Consider the following 25786-nt stretch of genomic DNA (forward strand, 5'->3'; position numbering starts at 1 on the left):
GAATCCTGAACCTGCTTCATAAGTATGTTAACCTTGCTTTATGACTGAAATAAAGCTGACACACAACTCGTGTGTGCCTTCACTGTGTGCTCGTACAAGTCTATAAAATGAGACAGTGACTGAAATTTTCATTTATTTTTACTTTCTTATTCCTGTCTTTTGATTTAGTTGTTAAACAGTATACTGAGCTGGTAAAAAATCAGACTAGTAGAAAGAAATGTAGATAATGTACATATTTTAAACACCTCTTTATTTTCAAAGTTTACAGATGTATGATAGGGTCTGATAACTGAGGATCATACTTGTACCAAAGCTGATACTAGGAGTGAAAGGTAGAGCAAAAACATAGGTGAAAGACTGCTTTCTGGTGAAGGCCTCCAGCTCCAACTATTGAAGGTTCCAATGTTGCCTGCAGTGACTAGGATTGTCTTTGAAGAAAGTGCCTAGAACCAAACCAGAGGTACATATTGAGAGAGGCTTCTTGGGAAATATCTCACATACAGTAAAGGGTTGTATTATGGCATCAATTTGGTATATATCTACAGAGCAGAGTAAATTCTGAACTATTGCCTGAAGTGTAGAATGCAGAATAGGTACCAGTGGAGTGGGTTTTCTGTTTCAGGGGTCCTTGGACATTGGGCAAAAGAAGAAGTGGACAGGAGGGAGTGGCAAGAGTGATGAGCAGGGAATGGGTTTCAGCATATCACTAAAAGGGAAGAACTGGGATCTATGTATGGGGGGATATAAACTACCCCAAAGAATGACATCTCGGAGTTTGGTGCGTGTGTCTAGGGCTGAGTTGAGTGCTGCAGTCCTAGGTCAGGATTCTTCATATACTACCTATTAGTCTCTTTGTGGCTTAGTGAGAGGCACTATTTAGGAGGTAGAAGAAAAAGAAAGACAAAGAGATAAAGACAGCATTTTACCTAGAAGAGATACATCAGTAAGTTTTTGGAATCAGAAATATAGTACCTTATTTAGGAAATGTCATTCTTTCAATAATCATTTTTAAGCATTTCCTACATACCACTACTTTGGCAGGTAATAGAGCTATAAAGATGAATAGGACATTTTTCTGCCCATTAGAAGCTTACATTCTAATGGAGGATACAGACAAGTGAAAAATGATAATACAGTATGTTCCATTTTCTGATAGATTTGCTGGAGGTACACTGAGAGGGGAGGTATACTTCACCCAAATCAGGAACAAGGGAGAAGGGTCAGAAAATATTTTCAAAACAGTAGTGGCTGAGCCAAATTTAATTAACATATGTGCTCATGACTTTGTGTAGAAGGCTGTCTGTTGAGTTTTGACAATAAATATATCAGTGGCATTCAAAGATGAGTTAGGATTGGGCCTTAAATGTACATAGTTAGTTTGACTTGATAGAAATGGAAGATAATTTAAGTTTTCAAGCTGGGAGCAACATTATGATGGAAATGCTTCTAAAGTTTTCTGTCCGTAGGGCAATCAGGTAAAAAGGGATTGGAGGCAGGGAGGTAAGCAATGGCAACCACTTGTGTGTGAAACAATGGAGACCTCACTGGAGGATGGTGGTTGTGAGGACAGCACAAATTGTCAGAATGTGATTCTGGATTCTGAGTTTGTTTCAAATGTTTCTTCCTCAAGAATGGGCATTTGGCTGAAACTGGTAAGCCATATATCAAACAGCAGGAGCACCCAACTGATAACTGGTCTGAAAACTATGAAACTCTCTGAAGATGTAAATAAGGATTTGAAAGAGACATGGAAATAGATTAAATAGAGAAGGTAAAAGTTAGTTGCCAGATATGGGCATTAGGGTCCACTTACATCCTTAGTATTCCTCTAACATGGCTGGTGTTATTTTTCCAGCTTTATGAAAATGTTCTGAAAGAAAATGGAAATGACTGTGTTTGTGAAAAGACTGGCACCAGATAACTTGAGGATGGCCAGTAGAAATGTGCAAGTCGAAATAAAGTTTAATACACCTGGTAATTGGTAAATATTATTTTAATACTAAATGCTCTTCAGGGGAAAAAAAGTGCGTTACGTGGCACTGAGAATGGACCCAGTATGAGAATTAAACCCTTTCAAAATAATTTATCATGAGAAATATGGAGAAATAGAGGAAGGAAATACTTAATGAGCACTTGTGTTATTCTAGATATTATGCTGGGTACATTATTAGAACAGATATTTCTTAAATTAGAATGTGTACATATTGTAGGGCACATGGGTGGCTCAGTCAGTTAAACATCTGACTCTTGATTTTGGCTCAAGTCATGATCTCATGGCGACGGAGCCCTGTGTTGTTGGGTTCCTTGCTGGGTGTAGAGCTGGCTTAAGATTCTTTCTCCCTCTGCCTCTGCCCTTCTCTCTCTCTCTCTCTCGCCCTCGCTCTCTCTCCTCTCTCTCCCTGTCTCTCTAAAATAAAAAAATTATTTAAAAAAGAATATTCACATATTGTATTCTATCATTTTAGTTGGAAAGTTTGATAGAATAATATTAGTTCTTCCTTAAGAAGGTTATAGCATAAACAATTTTGAAAAATAGTTTGGATACAAAAATTAAATGTTCACATTCAATTAAAAATGTTTAGGCAATTGATTGCAAAAGGCATATTATACATTATACATACTTTCTATCTTTGTTTATATGTTGTAATATTTGTTGGTGCCCGTGGTTTAGGGTCAGTCCCTGTGAGGACGGCAAATGTCGGTCTGCCTGTTGGTAGAAGCTACTTTCTGACAGGGCAATTTTTCTTAGGGATGGATTGCATCAAATTCATCACTGCCACAAGAAAATTAACAAAGCAGATATCTTACAGATCTCAGCTTGAAATAATCATCTCTACATATGAAGGGCAGCATGCAATTTCGCAAATATAAATGAAAACCAATATTCTCTTTCTTTAAACATTCTAATTTATCTGAGTTATGTTTCTGAAGTATTCATGATTTGAGGTAAAAAAAAAAGAACTGAGTAAAAGCTTACTTAGAACAAAATAAATGACCCTTTAATATCCAGTGTAGCAACCTAGTATTTGAGAAAAGCAGAACTTCACAAAAGCTTAATATATTCAGAATTTGACAAAGTGTGACCCATTTACTGAAGCAGAAAATGCACCACAGGTTTTTCAGTGTTTCTTTTTTTTCTTTCGAAAGCAGATAAATCATATTTTTCAGAGAAATAAAAGAACTGCTTTTAGACTTATTGAGGAGAAAATTGGGAAAGAAAGAGAGATAGGGAAAAAAACAACAATAAGATTTTGACTCAGAAAGATAATTCCCAAATAAAATGTAGTGGGTTTCATAGCACTGTCAGAATATGGGAAATATTTAGTCAATTTATGTAAAAGAAACTGCTAGTTAACTGTAGGTTTCTTCAGGCTCTATAGATGCTGTGAGGATATCGAACAGTTTATAGAAGCCTCATCTTCATGGTGCCATTTTCGTAGGAAAATTATGAGATTCTTGTTGTCAGAATTTTAAATAGAGAGGAAAAAGGATACAAAACTTGTACTCTGACTTATGTATTCTAAGTACTCATTTCAGTGATAGCACTTTTTATATTTTTCTGCATTGTACCAGTTTAATTGTCAATTCCCTGAAAATGGGGAGCTCCGTCCTATACACGCTCATTCCTTGTACTTATACACCTAGTTCCTTGTACTGCATCTAACACAAATCAGCAGTATCAACAAATGTTTGTTGGCTGTAAGACTGAAGAAATAAGAATGGGGCCCATGGACATTTCTTCATAAAAGAGTATATATATTAACACATAGAATGAGATACTTTTTATTAATCAAGCCCTTAAAATACATGAATATGATCACTGATGATGTTTAAATATTTTTTCCTTCCAAGAAGAACTTACATAAAAGAAATTCATTTCATTTGTATCACTTAACAATTTTATAAAATACTGAAAAAGCATGTCAATGTAATTACTATTACTTCAACAATTTCAAATGGTGAACGTTATGATGACAAGCTAGAAGAATGACTGAGAAATTTCACTTTTCAATCATATTTTTAGATTTTTTGGATCATTCAGATTTTTTTTTGTTTTAGATTCATACTTTAAGTCAAAATCAGAAGTGGGACTAAAACTGAGTTTTCTAACAATATGAGTAAATTTTAAGTTATACAGAAGGATTAAAAGTCTCTCTCTCTCTCTCTCAAAAAAAAATCTTTCATTGGCAGTTTCTTTATTCACTAACAGTTACTCCCAGTGACCTGATGGTACAGATCAGACGTGGCTAGAATGAGTTGAGTCCACAGTGCTGCAGATGAAATTAATAAAAAAAAAAATTGGAAATCACTTTCGGGACCCTTGAAAACCATTTCCAGTCTAAAGCCACAGGGCAGAAGTGATCAATAATGGTGGCCATTTGGCTCATTCATTTCTTTTAATGAACACAGTCACAACTCACTAAAAGCATTCTTGTAAGACTGGGATGGATTTCAATTCTCTGGTGACTGACAGAAATAGAACCTTTGATGAAACTTGGAGGGAGTTGCACTGCTCCCCACCAACCTTCTTCCCTCTCATCTTTATAACTTGGTGTTGTTTCACACAGAAAAAATATGTTATCTTGGTACAGACTACAAGCAGTTGATCGGCAACTATTAGCAAAAGTCTCCTCATGATTATTAATGCAGCTTATTTTAAGAAAGCATCCCCAACTGTGGATCCATTTCAAATATGTAAAGTCTAATAAATGTAGGAATAAAGGCTTCGTGAAAAAAATGGGCAGTGAGCTGGTTTAATCATTTTATTAATATTCAGTAGGATCATTTCCATTTCAGCAGTCACTGCCCGAGTTCAAGTAAGCATTAATTTGTATCTAATAAAGTGCCATTAATACTGAGGATCCTTATAAATTGCTTTTGATAAATGAGCAACATCTGGATTATTGCCTCAGTCTCTTAACTTGTCTCACTTATTCAAGTTTCTTCCAATTATTACCTATTTTATATCTAACTGCCAGGAAAAACAAAACAAAACAAAAATCCTTTCTTCAATTTTCACCAATATTTAATTCCCTGCTTATGAAACTAGAGTTTGCTTATTCAAAATTCTTATGCCTGAGATTAGATTTTTTCCACTGATTTTCCTAGATCCTTATTTCCTTCTATTCAGTTAATCTCTTGTTGAATATATATTTTTTAAAAAGTGCATTTTTAAAAAAATGGCAATAGTAATACCAAAAAATAGTACCAATTTTTTGGTATTATAATCTCAAATAAGGTAAGTTTAAGAATTTCTAAAATGAAAATACTAGCCTGTTGGCAAATAAAGACTCGAAGGTCTCTTCGATTTCAGAACGTGTCCCTTTCTTGGATCTAAGTCAGAGGTGACTTGGGCAAGGATGGAAGGAGATGGGGGGTAGGGGGAGTGATGATTCACTGGGCCTTTCTCTTTGTTGCTTCCTTTATTCCTTATTTGTAATACCATATCATCTGAACAAGAGAGTTTTAATATTCAAAGGGATAGTAAATATTTTCAGGGCAAATGAACAGTGTAGTTACAAATCAAGAGTAATACTGAGTATGTATTTTAACCCTTTAGATGGGGTTTTCTGAGGTTCTAGTATCACAGTTGCATGTCACATGGAAATGAATTATGTCTTGTTGTAAGAGTTCATGTTCCAAGTGGGGACATGAAGATAAACTTAGATAAAAATTCCATAAAGGCATGAGAGAGATTAGGAGACTTTCAACAGTCTGGTCGTGTGGTGCGAACCTTAATGTCGATAAATATTAATTTCAGGACTTGGAATAAAAAAATAATATTTATTTAGTTTTGAGACAGAGACAGAGTGTGAGCAGGGGAGGGGCAGAGAGAGAGGGAGGCACAGAATGTGAAGCAGGCTCCAGGCTCTGAGCTGGCAGCACAGAGCCCTGTGTGGGGCCGAAACTCACTAACCGCAAGATCATGACCTAAGGTGAAGTCAGATGCCCAAATGACTAAGCCGCCCAAGTGCCCCAATAGGCCTTGGAATTTTAATTGAATACTTTTCATCAGCAAGATTATTTAAATGCCTAGATTCATTCATAGTTTCTATGTCACTAGAGAGTTATTTTTGAGAATAATATCACCTTTGTCTTTATACTCTTCAGCATCAATTACAGCTTTCCACTTCATGGAATCCCAGAGAATCTGGGCACATCTGCCAATCAGCTCTGTTATGAAGTGTCAACTCTATAATGAAAAAACAATTTCAACAACAGTTTATGAGATCAAATATAGAAACAAGCTCTTGAATTTGCTTCTTCACTTGTTTTTCCTCTCTCATCCTGTGTTGAGAAATACATCTCCCACAAATACATTCTCCAATTTCTGCCAAATTATGTCCTTAACTGAGTCCCACACCTAAAATGGACTTTCTCATTTGCCCATATCATTCTGCTCAGAACTGCCATTTTAACATCTCCAAATGATGCTTTATTCATTTCACTTATATTTTCCAATGACATCCCTACAAAATGAAAAAGAATATTTTTATTTCATATAATCAAGGACCTCCATGATTTGATTGCTTTTTGCTTGCTCAATTTTTCTGTATTAACCACCTCCGGAACACTGACTGCTGCGTGTGACTCTGGAACATAATTTATACTTATCCACTTGGCTTCTCATCTCCAGTTTGGCCACTTTCTCACTCTCTTTTCTACTCCTGAAAAGCTCTCCTCTTCTCAGCCTACTTCTACCAGCCACCCTCTCCTCTATGCACTTTCCCGGATTTCCCCAACTGCAAATTCTCTTCATTAGCAAGATGCACATAAGACTTTCCATCCAATACAGAAGTTTGAAACTACAGGTGATTTTTCACTCGGTCTTTGGATATGAGCGATATCTGCACATATTTTTGGGTGTCACTAGGGAGAAGGTGCTATTAGCTCTAGTGAGCAGAAGTCAGGGACACTGCTAAACATCCCACAATACAGGACAGTTTTCTACCACTAAGAATGATAGGGTCCAACGTGTCAATTGTGCCACTGTTGAAAACCTTAACTTAACCCAATTTGATACCTCCATTTCAATCCTACTCATAATTTTACTTCAATAAGTTTATGTTTAGTTATGTGTATTAGGATCTAAGCCTCTGGAATAACAGGACGCCACTGTATGCAGAATTTTATTTCCTCCGAAGTCTAGCACAAACTCTGGTGTATGTGGGCACTCAAAAGTACTTTAAAATCTATGTGATATGGAATATGTACAATCAGCATGCAGGAAGAAAATACTCACCAATCAAGCTACATTAAGTTCAGTATATACTTTCTTTGAAAGCTTTGAAAATTCACCTGTCATTTGAGGATCTTTTAATGATGCAAATCATTTCGCATTATGCTAGTAAAGAGAGAATATATGGGTCAGTATATACTTATTGTTGGCAAGCAAAAACAAAGACATATTACAAACATTACTGTATTTTCACAGGAGATGAAAAATGTAGAGTCTGAGGTTTTCAGGGATAGTGTATCTATCCTTAGTGGTTATCTTCTATTTCTCCTATGGCAGATTTGTTGAATTGTTGTTGTTATTGTTGTATACTATGCCACAAATAATCCTTGTTCCATGAGGGTCTCTCCGCCGCTGGGAGGTATGTATTGGTTAAATCAGCTCCAATTTGTTTGTATTCATCTAAATAGTGCATCTAGCTGTTGGGCAAAATAAAACATTAAATTATCTTGCCAGCTTGCTATAAATATTTGAAAATGATTGCTATTGGAATACATAAACAGTTTTTTAAGCTTCCCTTTGAAATAAGCAGATGCATTTTGCTTACTAATGGAATATCTATTTTTACATAATGCCTAACAGTCTCCAATATATAGAAAACTGAGCGGAGCTGATGGTGCCCTGTTCCCTGTTCTAGAGGACATGTTCAAGCAATCTGCCTGCCAATCAAGATCTTCCAAAATCTGCCCCCTAGTTACATGTGTCTGTTTCACAAATGTCCTGCTTTGGCTGAATCATTTCATTTATAATCTCTTGAATGTTATTTCTTACTTCCTCCACCTCTAAGGTTTGCTCTTTGTTTTCTGTCCCCTCAAGTTTTTCAATCATAGAATGAGTTTCTCTTTTTAGCTCTCTTATGTCTATTGAATTGCTGGTCGTTCTAAACCATACATGTCACATGCCAACTTCCCTAAAAAGAATCCGTTTATCTTTAAATCATGCCTTGCCTTTAAAACACAGCATCTTATACAACTTAATTAACTTCTACTGACATGTTGTTGCCATTATATTTGTACATTATTATTTTCCCTTTTCCTTCAGATTGTAAAGTCCTAGAAGTAGGGGTCATGATTTACGACATCTTTGAATCATACTCAGCACTAGTATACTGTCCTATACATAGTAATTGTTCATTATTCAGTAGTTGAATGGATGTTGAATGAATTATGGTTTCGCTTTATAAGTAGAAAATAGTGTGGCAACCTGGCTATAAAATAGGAAATAAAATTTGTTTTTTATTTAATAAATGTCAAGAATAAATGAAGGGAGGATTTTTACAGACATAATAATTAAAAGTAGTGTCTAAATCATGTTTGGATCTTGATTTAACCAAACTAACTACAAAGGAACATCTTTGACATAATTGGAGAAATGTGCATATAGAATAGGTACTAGATGATATTAAGGATCTATGATATGACAAGTGTGTTCATTGTGTCAGAAATAGATTTTAAAAGTTAGAAATATGGGGCACCTGGGTGGCTCAGTTGGTTGATTAAGTGTCTGACTCTTGGTTTCGGTTCGGGTCATGATCTCATAGCTCACGAGATCAAGTCCCACGTTGGGCTACATGCTGACAGTGCAGAACCTGATGGGGATCCTCTCTCTCCCTCTCTCTCTGCCCTCTCCTGCTCATGCATATGCTGTCTTTCTCAAAAGAAATCAATAAACTTAAATAAAATAAAATATTCTAATAAAAAGTACTAGGGATAGTAAAAGAGTTAGCAACAATTGGCTAAATATTGATAATTACTGAAGCAGAGTGAAGGCTACATAGTGTCATTATACTCTATCACTCTAGTTCAGTGTAAATTTAAATATTTTCACTGAAAGTTCCAGTATATATATAAAGTGCTATAGGAAAATCATAGGAGAATAATCTTTCAGTCATTTTATGTATTTACTTTCTGGGACTCGAGTGACTTGGATAAAATTTCATTTTACAATGTTTAACCCAACACTTAGGCGCCAATTCAACATGTGGAAACATTGTACTAGTTGCACAATGTGCTACTCTTGTGGATGGCATAGAAGCCATAGGGAGCTGAGTGAATCCGTCTGGCTTTTCCCTCTTCTCTAATGACCCCCTTTTTATTATTCATAACTGTCTGGCTTGAAGAACGTTAGTGTCAACATAATAGCCAGCTGCTGCCCCCAGATGACTTACTCTCTTATCCTGAGAAAAGGCCTGTACAAAGCAAAGAATAAATTTTCGTCTTTGCTAGCCACACTGGATCCACTCATCCTTAATGTCATGGAAGAGAAATGATATGATATAAAGAAAAGTTTTCTGTAACAGACATGCCAGGGATCAGGTAAGTTGACAGAGAAGCTGTAGACATTACCAAGTAGCAAATGCTATAGGAAGATGGCAAAGAGAACACAGATGAATTTGTGATCTGAATACTAGACTTGTTATTGTCAAGTCTTTCTCTAATACTCATTCTTGTATTTCCATCTTTGTTGCCACTCTCCTAAATAAGTTCCTCTTTACAACTCCTTCAGCTGATGATCCAAAGCTGCTAACCTTGGTTATCTCCAAAAGCGTGCCCAAATCACCCCCAAAAGCATAGAATCTAAATTAGAATCTTGTGCTTGATAAGGAAACACAGCTTCTTCATCTTCCCAGGTTTGAATCACCAACATGCCTTTCTTTCTATTGACAGCTATGCACCTCCATTTTCCCGTGAGTTACTTCACCATCTTTCCTGGTGGTCTCTTTGCTTCTAATCTTTTCCTCTTCAACACATACTATCAGATGGTTCTAGATTAGGCTTCCTAAAATATGGCACTTATACCAATCTCATGTTCAAAACCTTGCAGTGGCTTACCAGTGCTATCACAAAGTCCATTTCTGTTCACTCAGCATTTCAGGCCTCACAAATGTGTCTGGAGTCTGCTTTTAAGCACTTGAAACTATAAATCAACAGAACTAATTGCACTTCCCTGAAAATACTCTACTTTTGGGTCTCCACTCTTTGGCTTATTAATGCTATAATTATTTAAAGCCTCTCTATACATTTCTGCTTGAGACCCTCCAATTCTTTCATCTTCCTCTAAAACTTTAGTCTTTCTTGTCTCTGTCAGAATCTGTCTCTTACTTTCTAAGTTTATACAGCTCTTCATGTGTATCTTTCTTGGACTATGTCTTCTCACTGGTATTGCAACATTGTATGAGCTTCATTTTTCCAATGAACCCTAAGTTTTTTTTTAATGTTTATTCATTTTTGAGAGAGAGACATACACGGAATGGAAGCAGACTCCAGGCTCGAAACTGTCAGTACAGAGCCTGATACGGGGCTCAAACTCACGAATAGTGATATCATGACCTGAGTGGAGGTGGGGTGCTTAACCTTTTAAGCCAGCCAGGTGGCCCTCCAATCAACCCTAAGATTTTAAGAACACAGTTTACTCATTTCACCTTTGTATCCCTAGTCTCTGGCACAGTGCTCTCTGCTTAGAAGATGGTTAGTAAATACTGGTTAACGGGCTGGTAGAAGGAATACTAAAAATTCTATTCAAAGATAGAGATCAAGGGAAAACAGTGTTTCCACAAGTTTAAACATTAAGGTGTTTAAATTCTAATTATTACATAAACTACTACCATTTATTTGAGGCTATACCAGGCATTAGGCTAAGTGCATCTTTACATTGTTACATTTATTCCTCTCAATTTAATAACTTGCTAGATGACAAATTTGAGATTTGAAGAGATTAAGTAACTTATCTATACATGGTCTATCTGATTCAAAACCAGGTCTGCTTGAAGTCAAACTTAGTCACTTTTCTATTATGGTCTGGGAAGTCCTAGGGTTTAACAGATATAACTCAAAGGATGCCTTAAGAGATTAAAAAAAAGAAAAAAAAAAACACAACAAAAACTAGGGTGCTTGGGTGGCTCAGTCAGTTAAGCATTCGACTTTGGCTCAGGTCATGATCTCATGGTTCGTGGGTTCGAGCCCTGCGTCAGGCTCTGTGCTGACAGCTCAGAGCCTGGAGCCTGTTTCGGATTCTGTGTCTCCCTGTCTCTCTGACCCTCCCCTGCTCACGCTGTCACGGTCTCTCTCTCTCTCTCAAAAATAAATAAAACATTTAAAAAACTTAAAAAAAAGCAAAAAACAAAAAAAAACCCCAAAAAAACTCCTACAGAAGATATTCTTTTACTTTAATAACAGAAGCTTTTGTTTTTTTGCAGTGAAGTTTTTTATTTTCATTTTTATCTGCAAGGAGGGACGTACACTTTTCATTTTCATCAATTCCTTTATTAACAATTGTCTTGTATACTTAAGGATTTCGCATATTTAATTTGTTTGGAAGTATGTAAATATATAACCCATCACATAATGTGGCAAGTTGCATTTGCTTCCCCAGAGCAGGCATGTCATCAGCCTATGTGTCTATTTAAACAATACCATCGTATTCCAACATATATGTTCCAATCCACTTTCGTGTTGTTCTCAGAACCAATTTCTAAGTCTTGCAAGAAAATCAATTTCATTACTTGACAGTCTCAATTTCAATTTGCTACAAATAGTTTTACTTCTTTGCAGAAATTCTTTGATTCTAAAAGAATGAGTGCCATCATGACACTTAAATGTGGTTTTTAATCTTAATTTTATTTATTTACACATAGTTTTTATTTTTATTTAAAAACTTTAAAAATAATTTTTACTTATTTTTGAGAGAGAGAGACAGCACATAAGCAAGGGAGGGGCAGAGAGAGAGGGAGACACAGAATCTGAAGCAGGCTCCAGGCTCTGATCTGTCAGCACAGAGCTCGATGTGGGGCTCGAAACCACAAATGGTGAGATCATGACCTGAGCCAAACTCAGACTCTAAATGGAACTACACAGGTGCCCCAAGATGGGTTTTTAAAAGCCCATTCCCAAAAAGAATTTAAAAAATTATTTGGGTGATCATTGGCTCCTCATGGTGACCACTTAAAAGATAAATAATTTAAATGTGTAAATTTTGGTGTGTGTGTGTGCGTTCTGATCTGTATACATATAGACATATATGTGTTGTGTGTATATATATATACACGATACATATATATACACACAGATATACATATATATACACACACACATACCCATATGTGTGTGTGTGTGTGTGTGTATAGTAGTTGAAAACCATTCCCTCTTTAGAACTTATATCATATCAATTAATTACTACTGTGTATCAGACATTTCAAAAATTTAAAAAACTTATTTCTTCTAGGGATGAAGGAGACAGGAAAGATTTCTTGAAGGAAATGCATTTGAATTTGAGTAAGTAGTCCATGGAGCTCTGGCATGGGAGATGGATAGCCTCAGGATTTGGCATAGGATTTCCTGGAATGCAGTTGTATGTGGAAGGGGATGGCGGTGAAATGGGTGATCCAATGTGTTGGGGAAACTACCATGCCTCCTTGGAAGCTTATGGAGCATCATAATATATTAACGTCTCAGAAAAATTAGTCAGGAAAACAAAAAAGTTGAGCTTTATGTTTCCAACTCATGTGATAATGGCTTACCCTTACTTTCTCTATATAACCTCTGATAACATCCCCATTTCTCAAGTAAATAGAACTGCTTTTTAGGCTGATGATTATGATGCTGGTAGCATCCTTATATGTCTTCCAGTAAACACACATTTTGTGTGTGTTTGCCTTGAACAGTTAAACATTTACAAGTTGTATGATTATGGAAAATTATTGAATCTCTCTGAACCTCAGTCTCCTTATTTGTAAAACAGAAGTAGTGTAACAGCTATTCCTAAGGTTGTTAGAGGATTAAATGAGTCAGGCCCTGTAAAGTGCTTGGAACCATGCTCAGTTGCTCAGTAATGGCATGATTTTGTCAATGCCCTAGGCCCGCAAAAAAGCATTCATGTTTCCACACAGTGGCAGTCTTTCCTTTTGGTAGTTTCCAGTTACAGGAATGTTATGTAAATGAGCACACAGTGCTGTAAATAGAGGCATGTTTTTCTATAATGAACACTAAATAAACTCTCAGAGCAGCATGTGCATTACAATAGTTTGTGTTTAAAGAGCCCTTCTAGATTTAAACAAGTAGGTAGGCCCTCCCCCCCGCAAAATACACAAGTTCCTTACCTCTAGAGGACCATTTATTATATTAGAAATAATTTATATGGACATTATTTTTGGTATTGAAATGTAAAACACCTGGGAATTATAGAAAGATGCCTCAATACATACTATTGATCTGTCCATTATTAAAAGATAATCATTCTGGTTTCTTGAACTTACAAAGTTGTGAAGACTATGGTCTTTGTAATTTGGCTTTTGCATATATGTTCAGCCAAGTCCCTGAGGTTTCCTGGCAACCACAATACCATATTCACCTTCCAGAAAAACACACTTCATCACCTATGCAATCATAAAGATTATTGATTTGGACTCTTTTGTATCTAATTTTTATCAGGAAAAAGCAAGCAGAAAATAAGTATATATATATATATATACACATATATATATATATGCTGTGTTTTCAAATGTAAANACTGTGAAAACATTCTATAAATGCTAACACCTTATGAAAATATGTTTACTGGTGGCGAAAATAATAAATTCGTGTGTGGTTTTTTTATACTGAGGTCTGTAATTTTACTTATTTTATATCTCAGAGGAGGTACCAACCTCAGTATTTTCACCAACATATATCAATAAGTCAATAAAACATAATGTTTATGTAAGTTAATATGTAATTATCTATAGTTATATGTAATGATAGATAATTACGTAAGTTAAATACTGAATTCTAAAACATCTGGTAACCATTTCTCCCTGGCATAGAAATTAATTCAGTTCCGTTTTTACTTGTGACACACAGCGTTTTTAAAAATAATTTATAGGGGCGCCTGGGTGGCTCAGTCATTTGACCTCCGACTTGGGCTCAGGTCATGATCTCACGTTTATGGGTTCGAGCCCCGCATCAGGCTCTGTGCTGACAGCTCAGAGCCTGGAGCTGCTTCAGATTCTGTATCTCTCTCTCTCTCTCTCTGCCCTTCCCCTGTCATGCTCTGTCTCAAAAAGAAATAAAACATTAAAAAAATCATTTATAAGGCACATTTTTTGAATTTTGAAGTCAGGGTGCTTCTCATAATCACTATCCAAAAAATTGATGGTTATTTATCTTTTATACTGAAAAGTTTCACCGATTATGTCTTACAACCTGTTCTGTTTCAGAGTTCAGGACGTGGAGGATATCGTACCACCATGTGTCTAGAGACCTTGTGTGACGATAAATGCACTTCACCCAATTAGCCTCCATCATCTTTAATGCATCTGGCTGTGATGTTGAGTAGTTAGGTTTTGTTTTCACAGGCCAAATTGTGAACAGTATACATGTATCTAGTAAAAACATATACGGGAGCAATGATCTAATGCAGCCATTGCATTCTGGGGCCAACTTTGCCCCTCTAAATGACAATCTAAAGCTATGGCACTGAAATCAGAAAAAGGGGTTCCAATTAAGAGTAGAGAATTATCTCAGAGATTACTCATATTCAGATCTTATTCAAATTGGCCTAACATGCCGCCTTTTCTTTATATTAAATTTCATATAGAGAAGCAAAACCAAATTAATAGAATGATATTGTAAGGTATACTTTAAAAAGGCTCTCTGCATGATGTCATCTTGAGTTTTTGTGAAATTAGCTGCCTTTCTAATTACTTAAAATATTTTCATATTATTCCATTATCTCTACATATAGTTCCTATGGTACAGCACATGTAAGCCAGTGTCCCAATGTCTGTATGTCGGGTAGGAGTGAAATCTGACCTTTTAATGAGAAAGAGGAGTGGCTAGTTATACCATCATCATGGAAACAGAAGATGCCCTGGAGTTCCCCGAACACTTGAAGTTCTCTGCCACCACATTATCAGCGCTACCCTTTCCTATACCCATTCTAATACAGTCAGATTGTACAATTCATTCATTTGCTCAGTCAGTCAGAAAGTCTGTATTTTGAACTTTCTGTCAGGTGGTGTGGTAGATCCTTGGAATTTAGAGAAGAACACACATTCTGCCTCAAGGACAGCCTCATGTGGAGACAGACAAATACTAACCAAGAATATGTGGTTTGGCAAGAACATAGAAAAACCACAGGAATGGGGAAGAGGACGGTCATTCTAACTGCTTGCCTTGATGGGGGAAGAGACGGGATTTTGTCCTAGAGGAGCTATTGTCTGGCCCAAGGGATAGAATTAACCAAGTGGTTATATTTGCATGCTTTTCCTCTTTACTAGATCTCACATTCTGAAATTTCAGATTTAGTCCTTAACCCTCCTGCTTTATTTCTGTACACTCCTCTTGAAGTAGTGTCATTGACCCTTCAGTCTTAATGCCATCTCTATGCTAATTATTTCCAAGAAGACATCTGAGGGGACATCTTTCCTTTGGAGCCTTAGGAAGCGTTCAGGGAATTTTGTGGCCGAGCTAGGAAAAAAATGTGACCACAAGGTGGCAGTAGCACTCACAAACTTTATTGGGAGCTGCTTTGATAAGTGCTTTGCCAAAGTCCCTCACAGCAGGTGTCTGTACACTCACGCTGGCCCAGGGATGCTCAGAAGGGGAGGAGGACATGGAAGTCCTGAGAGAGAGAGATTGGAGAGGGGGCTTCTGTTTGTGGGCAGTGTGGCTCACCAGTCTGGCAGACAGTCTGGGTCAGAAAGTTCAGAAGGGCAGCCTGGATTTGGTCTCCATGGCCGAGGCTCATCTAGTGCTAGCAGATATGGAGTGAGAATTTACAAGGAAATGCAAAACAGGAGGGCTCTAAATGGCTAAAAATGCTTGTGTGGCCTATTTTAAAAATAAATTGATGTGTAAATATTTGATTTTGTCTCTGGTGGGCCTTTGAGCTACTGGGTCATCAGCCTGCAGTGAAGAAAGAAATGACCTTGGGGCCATCTCTGGCTCACTTATATAACAACTTCTCATCTATATAATAAAAAGCTTATTTAACATCTCCATTGTGGTCTCATGAGGGTATCATGAAATTGACCCAATCAAGATGGAAGTCCTGGTACTTCTTCAGTTTTTCCTTTTCAGTAAATGAAGCTATTCAGGGATATTTGAAGCAGAAAGTTAAGAGTCATACATGGTTCCTGTCTTTCCAATATCATTCATCAAGCTTTGTCATTTCTACCTCTTAAGCATCTCTCATAATTTAGTTCTTTACATCTCCAATGCCAACGTTCCAGTCTAAGCTAGAAATCTATCTTGCTTGGGTTACTCTTCATATTCTGCTAGGTCATCTTCTTATTTTACGTATATCTCTTTTCCATGAATTCTCTGTACAGCAAGCAGAGTTATTTTGAAACATGGATCCTGCTTACACTAGCTCCTTGTTTACATACCTTTTAGCAGCGTCCAGTTCCCCATGGAGAACATCCCAATCTGAAAACCCTGCATTTCTATACTTGCCTCTACTCGCCTTCCTAGCTCTTGCCACACCATTCCATCCCGTTGCTCACCAGTGTCCAGTTACTGACCCATTGACTTGTGCACATTCCTTTTCACACCACAACCTCTTTACTCCTTTCTGCATGAGATGTGCTCCTCTCCCAGCAATTTGAATGGCTGTTGACTTATCTTCCTTCAGGTATTGCTTAAATGTCACTTCCTCAGCAAGGTCTCCTATAATTGGCTTAACATAGCTCCAACTCTACCCTCTACCCACCTTCATTATTCAATCTCAAGCTTTCCATTTATTTCTGGGGTAACAATTATCTCAGTTTTTTTATTGAGATATTATGTGTTTTGTTTATTGCTTCAAACTCTCTCTAGACTCTAGGCTTCATGACAACAGATACTTTGTCTTGTTCACTGCTTTTTTTGTTTGCTTTTTAAAAGAAATCTAGTTTCTAATGTAGTGGTTGGTACATAATAGAAAATAAATAAATACTTGTTAATTGAAATACATTTCATACTTTCATAAAGAACAAATAAGCAGGGAAAGTTGTAGTCAAGGGGAGAAGGATTTTTTCCTCTTTTTTAAGGAGCTAAAGGTGTTACTGTATTCGGTTATACAGTTAACATGGAAAATCTAATGCCTTTCTTGCTGAGGTAAAGGAATTCAAACAACTATAGGGAATATGAATTGCCTTTAAATGATCAAGTTGGAAAATCACTGAAGTAAATCGCTTGTGATTCCTTAACAAGGCTGGGGGTGGTTTTTTTGTTTGTTTTTATTTTTGCTTTTTGGCTGGGGGTATTAAAAAGTAGATTGTGATCAGCTGTTCTCCAAAATTTTTAGAACAAGAAAGGTGAGACAAGAATAATCTTCATCGTTTGGTAATTAAAATGTATATGAAGGTACATTTTCTATCAGGAATAAGAATTAAAGAAAAACTGCTCAAGTGGATATAATAAAACCTTAAGAATTCTTTCTGCCATGCCATTTTACATTTCTAATGAGTCTATGGCTATCTTCCCTTTTATACTTACTGTTACATTCTCTTTTTTTTCCTTAGTCTTTGTGGGAATTAAGCCACTCTGCATTAGAAGTAAACCTGCCTTAATTTGGAATTGGTCACAAAAATAGTAATACAAAGACTAAGAATATGATTAGTGAGCATTTACTGAATGTCACTATGTGCCAGGCATTGTGCTAAGGGCTTTACATGTCCTAACTTCTTTAATCCAGTAAGTAGCCCTAGGAGTTAGATGTTATTATAATCTCCATTTTACAGATGAGGGAACAGGAACAAAGCAAGTTTACCTGCTTGCCTGTGATATCACTGTTAGGAAACAGTGGAGCCAGGACTTGAAATCAGGCAGTCCAGCTCACTGCCCTTGCTGTCAACCACCATACCCTACTGCTTACTCCTGTAATTATGTCCTGCACTTTCTTTTTAGTGATCAGAAATTTAGGTAGGGGGATGGGGTGCACAGAGTATCGATATATCCTTAAGATATCAGGCTTGTGCTCATAGAGAAGAAACAGAAGGCTGCAACAGTAAATGTAGCAATGTCCAATTTGTTTTTGCTACTCTATTTGGAAATTGTTAACTTTTTGCTGAAGTATTTGTGTTTATGAGTGGGTAGCATCAACAGTGAACAGCAAAGACTTTCTTGTTTTCCTCTTTCTTGTTTCCAGACAAAACACAAAAACAAACTGAGAAGTCTGGCAGGCTCCTTCCGGGAGGAGACATTATTGCAAGGCTGTGAAATTTTGGAGTAGAGAGAAGGACATGGACTCCTTTACTTGTCTATGCTTCTGTTTCTTGTCTCCTTTCACATTTTGGTCAGTACAATGTAAGATCTGATGTGATGAAGGCTGGAAAGAATTCTTTGCTCTCATAGCTTCACTCATTCACATGTTATTTATTCAACAAATATTTCTGAGTATGTACTATGTACCAGGCTCTGTGTTAGGTTTGGGTGTTAAGTGGCGAAGCAAGTCATGGTGAAGAAAACTGTGGAGGGAAAGAGAAAATGAAAGCATAAAACACACACGTGTGTAGACTCACACATATGGTTGTTGTTTGTTGTTTTTTTTTTTTGGTGTACACTACTTACACATATACATGCATATACTTATATATACTATATATTTTACATATTTATAGAAATCTAACTTTTTTGTTTATGTGCTTATTCTACATATACTTTATATACATATACATATGTATATATACATACATATAGTTACAAATTATCCTAAGTGCTATGAAAAAAAATGAACAAGTTCAGTGACGGAGGATCAATGATCAATTGTGGGAACTATTAGAAGGGCCAAAGTTAAGTCTCTGGGTGGGGAGTAGCTTAGGGATATATGGCTTTAAAGAAAAGTGGCAAAGGGCATCTTGAAGTCCTTCTACTGCCCAACCTAGTCCACAGATTCTCTGACCTGGAATAAAGGAACAGTTCAGAGCTGTGTTCTGTGTGGTTGATCAAATGCCCACGGCTATAACTGCAGAGGGAACACACCTACACGTTCATTTGACAAGGAACTCAAAACACTAGCAAAGACACTAGTGAAATTGAGAAGACGTTTAGTTCACAAGTCTATGTTGTGAACACGCTGTGAGGAGATATAAAAGAAAAGTACCTCTGACCGCAAAGATCTGAGTCTAATTGGGTAGAATAAACAGATGCATGAGGAATGACATCGGAGGTAATGGACCAAAGTGTGCAAAGAGAGCCATTATAAATGGAATAAACAGAGCATGGTTGGGCTCATCCTTTTCAAAGGAAATGAGTTAGAGGCATGGCATTTATTTTATTGATGGTGGAGGCAGTGGGAATATATTTAGATGGACACTGAAAATAAGGGCTTAAATTAAGGAAGCCAAACACAGAAGAAGCAACTTACACTGAAGGAGACTATAAACAAGGCAAAGATTTGAGAAGCTCTGTTCCAAACTTGTTACAGTACTTGTGTGCCTATATCCCTATTTATCAATGTTGCTAATCCATAAAACATAACTTCTATATGTGGGGCGGAAACACCAGGCATTGTGTGAAATAATCAGTGTCTCTTCTGTGTGTGTTAGTAAAATATTCCTAGTACAAAAACAAAACAAATGTTTCATTCCATGATTTTAAAAATAATTTTTGTCCTGCATGAGAGGCCTTGGAACTTTCAGCAACAGTTCAACAAATCTATTTTTGAATAATCCCTGGGTGCCAAGGAAATTATGGAGCAGCAGAACCATGAAGAAGAAACGTAGTTCTTACATTTTCGAGCTTACAGGCTAACTCAAGATGGAGAGAGATATGCATGTATTTCATACAGTGTCATACGGTGACAACCAGTGTCACCCAATGATGGAGGAAAGTTTAGAGAGCACTCCTGGAAAGATGGTTATTTGACTGAGATTTGATAACATAAGAAAATAAGAGGAAGCAGGATCATTTCAGGATGGAGGGGGCACCGTGAGCAATGCAATAGGATGAGGTGTAGGGACAAATGTGAAAAACTTTTATAAAATATTATAAACTCAGCATTAAGGTATGTTTCAGTGTTCAAAGGCCAAACTAATCTTAACAAATGCACGGGATGTACAACCCTAGTTTGATACTTTTGGGTTGAGATTATATTCATAGAACTAATTTAAACTCCTTAAAACTATTTTAAGATACAGAGTTGTTTTCCTTTCATGGAAAAGGAAGAGGGACAGAATTTTAGAATGGCAACAGCCAACAGATCATATTCCAGTCTGTCCTTCTTTTTAAATATTTATTTATGTTTTCATTATTGGGAGAACACAAGCAGGGGAGGGGCAGAGAGAGAAGGGGACAGAGGATCTGAAGCAGTCTCTTATCCTGACAACAGCGAGCCAATGCAGGGCTCAAACTCAAGAACCATGAGATCATGACGTGAGCCAGAGTCAGATGCTCAACCGACTGAGCCACCCAGATGCCCCTCCAATCTTGTTATTCTTATATGTGGAAATAATCTGTGGATTCTGGCATCCTTTTTGACTTTCTAGGAAGGTCATTAACATTTGTGAAAACTACAACCTATAGGTGAATTTGCGAGGTGTGGCCTGAGGAAGGGGTCAGACTAGTCTGACAAGTATAATGGCCGGGAGTCTTGTGACACTGTTAGCAGGAACAAAGAAAAATACTGTTTCTCTGCCTCCATCTCAGGGATACGGTGCAGAACAGGCTCAAGGTAAGATTTATCATTTAACTAAAGGAGAAGAACTGCAAAGGGAACGGTGACTGCAGGAGTCTGTGCCCAAGACGGACCTCTGAGGTGTTCATGATGAGTACAGAAGAACTGTACTTCCCACACTGTCACTTGCCTAAGAAATCCGCTGAGCAGGTGGCCTTTGTTAGATCTTGGGTCAGTCAGGGTCCAGTCAAGGAAAACGGGATCCACTTGTAATATTCACTAAGTGAAGGATTCAAATGCAGGGAACTGATTAAAACAGGAAGCAGGTGAGAAAAGAGAAGAACCAACCAGGGAAAAGTGAGGCACCAGGAGCGAGCTGGAACGAAGCCTAGCTGCAGGGACACAGGGTAAGGAGAGGCTGCTGTAAGGCAGGGGGCTTACCTGTTCCCAGGTAAGAACAGGAACCGCGGCAGGCTTCACTGGCAGGAGGTGGGCATGGAAGACACATGACTGCTGCGTGAGAAGGTGCAGGAGGCAAACGATGTCGAGAGAAGTGCCCTGACTGCTCCCTTCTTCCCCGTCTCCTGTGTCTTCCCAGCGTCCCCCTCCTCAAGCCTCATTGACCGAAGCCAGCTACGGTTCCCCTGAGACTGCTCTCCGGGAAAGGAAGCCTCCGGGGTCAGAATTTCCTGTCCTCTAGTGAGCCAGATCATGGGACTGCCTTGCTTACAAAAGGAAGCCTTCACTCCAAAGAATGGGTTCTTAGAAGGTTTGATTATAAGAAAAAAACATCTTTAAAACACATCTCCTCTCTTTCTCTGCTTTGCGTGGATAGAAGGTCAGCATAACATCTCAACATCTGCATGCACACCCCCCAAATTAGTTCTAATTTGGCAAAAACACTCATCAGTAAAGAAAACTCATTTTTTCCCTCTAGAAGAAATTGCATTTTAATGTCCTATTTTGTAAAACTTAGCCCACATGGAAGATCTTCTGTTTGTTGTGCTAGTACATTCTACAAATCACAAAATCCCTGAATTATCAAACAAAGGCTTATTTGCCTAAATTACCATGCTGGCCTGACACTGAGATGTGGGGTTTGTTTTGAGTCTTTGCACATTTAGTGACCTGCGGTACTTTGATAAATGCCATTGCCTAGAACTATTCAGTAGGAGGTTTGGGCACCATCTGTGTTTGTTTCTCTAGGAGCAGTAACTGCCTAGAGAAAAATCTGATGCTCATTTCAAAGATGCAGTATAAACAAAATTCAAGATGATGCCTTAAACATAATTATTCCACCTTTCATTTACATAGTGCTTTATGCATTTCAAAGTGATTTGATATGCTTTCATTTAACGGATCTTCACAGAACTTATGGAAGTTAGGTATGGGCTTCTAAAAGATATAAAAGCCCAACAAGGAACATAACCACTGAAAATAGGCAGTCTTTTCAGAGAAGACTATAAAATACCATATAGTTTCATCTGCTGATGGCGATAGAAAATACTTATTGAGCACCTACATTCCCTGGCACTTTAAAAGTGCATCAGATACATGAACTCATTTAATCATTGGAACAATCGTATGACGTAGGTATTATTATATTCTTATTTTAAGGAGAGAGGGATGAAAAGAGATGGGGAGGTTAACTGACACAGTAAGAGACATGAGCCTTAGCAGTGTAACAAAATACTGTGTTTCTTAAGTAGTATTTTTTTTTAAATATACACCTAGCAAGCAGTGTTCTTAATTACAGACATATATTTGTATTGGGCTTCTTCTTTTAAAATGTGCATGTAACTCAATGGTGGGCTGCTAAAGCGGCTCACTTCCTTTCTGCAAAAGAAAAAAAAAAAAAGGCCGTGATTGGTAGCATGCTATGGTTTGAATGTTTGTTCTGCACGCTGCCCCCCAAATACACGTATTAGAATCCTAACACCCATGTCATGGTGTTAGAAGATGGAACATTTGGGAGATGATTAGGTCATGAAGGTGGGGCCTTCATGAATGGGCTTGATGATCTTATAAAAGAGATTTCACAGAGCTCCCTAGCCCTTCTGCCATGTAAGGATAGAAGGAGAAGTCTGCAGTCTGGAAGAGGGCCCTCACACAACCATGCTGGCCCCCTAATCTCAGATGCCCAAGCTAGGGAACCGAGAGAAATTAATTTTTGTTGTTTAAAATCTACCCAGTCTCTGGTATTTTTTTAAAAGAGCAACATGACTGGATTGATCCGAACCTTGCACAATTTCCACGGTATAAGTAGTCCCACGAGAGTCCACTTCAAGCTACCAAAGTGAAGTCACTGAATGCTTCATTGAGAAAAGATGTGCATATTTAGATCACTGGCATATGGCTCCAGCATCCTAGGGGCTGACTGAAATTACTGTTGTACTCAAGATGACATCTATGCTATGGATGTGATGATCCACTCTTGAAATGTTCTTAAAACACAAATCCATTTTATTTTCAGCTGTTTTATGCAACTCACTATGAATTAAAACGTTTTAGATATGTTCACATTCAATCACTGCTTATAATGAATTTTGTAATCATGTTTATGTTGGAATGTATTTTGCCAATGATAATCAGGCTTGTCTGGGATAAGGCTGTCATGTAGCGGCTGGAGATGGGAGAGGCAAGACCAAGAAAGTGCAGCTATTACTCTGATGATCAGTAGATGTATATACCTTGAGCCAGGTACCAGCCATTTTTCAAACCATAGTTCTTTGGGTTATTTTGCAGCCAGGATGGTTAGTTACTAAGAGTCCAGTTAGCAATCTGGGAGTTCTGGGTTTGGCTTAACCTAAGGATTCCATGTGTCTGTTATAGAATATAGTCACCTCGGGGCGCCTGGATGGCTCAGTCGGTTAAGCGTCCGACTTCGGCTCAGGTCATGATCACAGCGTTCATGGGTTCGAGCTCCGTGTCGGGCTCTGTGCTGACAGGCAGCTCAGAGCCTGGAGCCTGTTTCAGTCTGTGTCTCCCTCTCTCTCTGACCCTCCCCTGCTCATGCTGTCTCTCTCTCTCTCAGAAATAAACGAAACATTTAAAAAAATAAAAGAATAATATAGTTACCTCAAGAGTCTATCTAATGGTCCTTTAAGGAAGAGTGGCCATTTGTTAAAGCCCCTCTAGGGGCGCCTGGGTGGCTTAGTCGGTTAAGCGTCCGACTTTCGCTTAGGTCATGATCTCGCGGTTCGTGGGTTCGAGCCCCGCGTCGGGCTCTGTGCTGACTGCCAGCTCAGAGCCTGGAGCCTGTTTCAGTCTGTGACTCCCTCTCTCTCTGACCCTCCCCTGCTCGCGCTGTCTCTCTCTCTCTCTCCTAGAAATAAATAAAAATATTAAAAAAAAAATAAAAGCCCCTCTAGCCTAGAGCCATGTCTGGAACCGGAAACAATAGGGATGGACAATCAGGCCTTCCCCTGAGGGGCACCAAGGCTCAGCTCACAGACATCCTGTTCTGGGACAGCTGCTTCTGCCCCAGCTCCTCCTTCTGGATCCTACCTTTCCCTTCTCTAATACCAAAATTAAGTATCTGACCTTACTGTCATAGCTGCCTCATGTTAAACAGTTTTACAAATACATGTCTACAGCTAAACACCATGTAATGCCTTCCATTTTCCCCTTTATTCTCCAAAACGTAAATGAATAAGAAATTAAAAGCTTTGCCTTCATATCACCATATTCTTTTCTCTTCTGTGTTTTGTTTTCTGTTTATTCTTTCTTCTTCCTATTATTTTCTCCCCTAGGAAACTGTTTCCAAACGTATTATAAAATTCCACTGGAGGAATATGAATATCTTCTTTATTACATAACAATAACAACCACAGCAATAACAAAATGCTAAGAAAACTTGGCATGTTTGGTGCTGGGAAGATGCAATGCGGCAACATAAAGTTTCTAAGGGATCTTTTTGGCAGTCATGCTTTTACAACAGTTAACAACCCAAACCAAATCAATGGCAAAGCAACCCTGTTCTACAAAAAAGCAGGTGTGTAGAAAGCTTGGAAAGGCTTGCTCCTTCCCACTGACACATTTGGCGATTTTGTCCTCCATGCAGAGCCTGGTCTGAGAATAGGGGTTTACTAGATGTTCTGGGTACAAACATGCACAGAAAATGCCTCCTACTGCTAAGGTGCTCACAACTCCTTTGCCTTTTCCACTTTTCTTCTTTCCCTTCCGTCATTTTAATTGGTAAGGAAAAAGCCTAAAAGCTTACTCTTATAAAGTAATGATTGTTGAACATCTTTGCCAAATCGTTGGTTCTGGTTCAAGAAACAAAAACACAAACTAACCAAACCCTTTATAGATCAAACGCTTGATCCTTCAAATGGAGAACATTGGAATTTTCCCCACAAACAAGGTGGAATGAATAAACTGGGTAAACCTAAATACCTCACTCATTTAACAGACAAATACATATTATAGACATATTTTAGATACCAACCTCTATGGTAAAGATTTAAGAATTCACATTTGAATAAAATATAAACTTTGTCCTTGGCAGTTTGCAGTCTAAACTGCATTTACTAATTGTGACAAAAATTCTTTATTAAGGCTAGTATAATCTCTATCTATCTACCTATATCTTTCTCTATATATAATATCAATATATAATCTATAATAATATACAAGCTTTCAAGCAAGACTTGAAATCTGAGTTTCATATCAGAAGATAATGGAACATTTCCAGGTATTATAAATTGTGTTATCTCTTCCAGATTAATCCAATAGGAATCTCAAATGCAGGAAAAAAACCTTAAAGGCAAGATTTTGTTTTGAGCTAAAGATTAAAAGAAAAAAAGTTATGGTTTACCTACCTTCTGTCCATATCTGACTTTTCATCCAAATGTCACCTCTTCTATGAAACGATCTTTTAAAATCCCAGCCCAGCTTAACCTCTTGTTTCTTAAGCTGCATAATTAACATATTAATATGTTCCATATATATTTTAATCAGTGGTTGTTATTCACAGTC

General features: G+C 37.6%; 1 long non-coding RNA gene across 2 annotated transcripts; it reads right to left on the minus strand.

Annotated features, from left to right (window-relative positions):
- Positions 1-229: 229 nt before the first annotated feature.
- On the minus strand, positions 230-25786 carry LOC144235544 (uncharacterized). Of its 2 annotated transcripts, XR_013336242.1 has the most exons (4): positions 25630-25786; positions 7244-7345; positions 6091-6193; positions 230-443 (listed from the first exon to the last, which is right to left on the minus strand). It is a non-coding gene; the product is annotated as an uncharacterized LOC144235544 (long non-coding RNA). The 2 variants fall into 2 exon arrangements; XR_013336241.1 differs by lacking the exon at positions 25630-25786 and having other exon boundaries at positions 7244-8400.

Source organism: Crocuta crocuta, unplaced genomic scaffold (genome assembly GCF_008692635.1).
Source record: "Crocuta crocuta isolate KB4526 unplaced genomic scaffold, BGI_CrCroc_1.0 scaffold205, whole genome shotgun sequence".
NCBI lineage: Eukaryota > Metazoa > Chordata > Mammalia > Carnivora > Hyaenidae > Crocuta > Crocuta crocuta.